Below are 1,861 nucleotides of genomic sequence, written 5' to 3'. Positions count from 1 at the left end.
CTTCAAGTATTTTATTCAATTTTAATACTAAAGAAAGATTAAATGTTTATACTCAGCAGGCAATTATCATCTCTATTTCAATTCTTTCTTGAATTGAACATGTCGAACTTGCTACCCTATAAAGATGAAAGGGTGCTTCTTTTTCATTTTCTCTAGAAAAAAATTTGAACTGAAGGTGAAGGCTAGAGGCACATGCAGGTCACTGCTGAGCTCAACAGCACTCAACTCTCCTCTCTACCTCTCCATTGGGGGCACTGTGGCCTCTGATTCTTTCTCTGAGGTGTCCTGGCACAGACATAGTTTCAGGTGTAATCTTTACATGCGTCATCTTTGTGTTCACGGGACTTGCTCCCTCAAACCTGGAGATAAGATGCCTAACTGACGTGATGCTTTGGTACCGCACGCTTCTGCTGTTGTCCTGGTTCAGTTCTAACCACTGTTCTAGTTTCATTCTGCTGCTGTGATGAAGCATTGTGATGCAAAGCAGCTTAGGAGAAGAAAGGGCTTTATCAGGTCATTGTCCATCACCTAGGGAGGGTGGGGCAGGAACCCAAACAGGAAGTTGAAGGAGAGACCACGAAGTAAAGCTGCTTTCTGACTCACTCAAGGTCTCATGCTTTGCTAACTTTCTTATACAGCCAAGAACTACCTACCCAGGGGATGGTGATGCCCACAGTGGGCTGGGCCCTCTTGCATCAATTAATAGTCAAAACAGTCCCACACAGACATGCCCACAGGCCAATCTGATAAAGACAATTACTCACCAAGACTTTATTGTCAGGGCTTCTAGGTCCCTTCAAGTTGACAGTTAATGCTAACTATGGTGGCCCCTGAGGTCCATATGTTGCAGGGTTGGTCTCCAGGAGTCTGGTATCAGGAGATGTTGTGGACTTTTAAGAGGTGAGGCCTTTGGGGAGGTCCTTGGGTCATGGGGACCATGGGCTGGCCCTCCCCTCAGTGCTGTTTGAAAGGCGATCTGTCTGTTCTGCTATGATTCGATGCCATGCTTTGTTCTCCCTACAGGCCAAACCAGTGAAGACACTGAGCGACTTGGAAGCTTCAGTACTATGGACTAAATAAACTCTTTTTCATATAAGTTATCTCCTTTTGGAATTTTGTGATGGTATCAAAAGGACCTGACTAGTATAAACAACAGAGAGGTCACCCAAGCTACCATTTGCTAAGTGCATATTATGAGGTCAAACTAACCTGAGTGCGTTAAACATACTGACTCAGTTTATTATCAAAACACGTTTATGTGACAGATAGATTCTCCTCAATTTATGGAGGAAGATAAGTCACACAGAAATGGAGAGACTTGCCCTGGGTCAGACAACCAGCAAATGGCAAAGAGGCAGGGTTCCTCGGAGGCTATCAGGATGTTCTGTGACAGACGCAGGCTTTCAGCCAACTTCCGGTGAGCAAGCGCTCCCCACCCACCCTCGCTGAGTCTCCTGCTGAGTTCTGAGCAGTTCTGCACACAATTAGTAGACTGTGGCAAGCTCCATCAGCATCTTGGTCCTCTCAGAGTTGGCCGGTTATTGTCCAAGGTCATTGTTTCAGCCATTTCCTCGGTACAGGTTCCAAGGACACAGGTCCATGTGCAGACATTAACTGGACAGGTTCCAGGAACCCACAAGGGAATCAGGACCCAGAAAATGTTGGTGGCCATAGCAGAGGCCTGAGCAGATTCCAGGAGGCTTCTAAAGCCAGAATGGTTCTTTCTGGATAGAAGGAAGGATTCAGGGCCATTGTCCCATCTCCAATTGCCACTGAATACTGGATATGGAGATGGAGCCAGCTTCCTTTGATGGAGGGGAGGAACTAAAGACAGCTCTTCCATCAACAGAGGGGGGAGTTC

The 1,861-nt window shown here is 46.5% G+C and overlaps 1 long non-coding RNA gene across 1 annotated transcript; it reads left to right on the top strand.

The window, feature by feature from the left end:
• The first annotated feature begins 441 nt into the window (after window positions 1-441).
• On the top strand, window positions 442-1,096 carry LOC131906215 (uncharacterized). Its single transcript, XR_009378138.1, has 2 exons — window positions 442-900; window positions 1,024-1,096. It is a non-coding gene; the product is annotated as an uncharacterized LOC131906215 (long non-coding RNA).
• The last annotated feature ends 765 nt before the right edge of the window (window positions 1,097-1,861 follow it).

Source organism: Peromyscus eremicus, chromosome 3, assembly GCF_949786415.1.
Source record: "Peromyscus eremicus chromosome 3, PerEre_H2_v1, whole genome shotgun sequence".
In the NCBI taxonomy this organism is placed as follows: Eukaryota; Metazoa; Chordata; class Mammalia; order Rodentia; family Cricetidae; genus Peromyscus; species Peromyscus eremicus.
The sequence above is the reverse complement of the archived record's forward strand: the minus strand, read 5'-3'. Positions and strand labels throughout refer to the sequence as shown.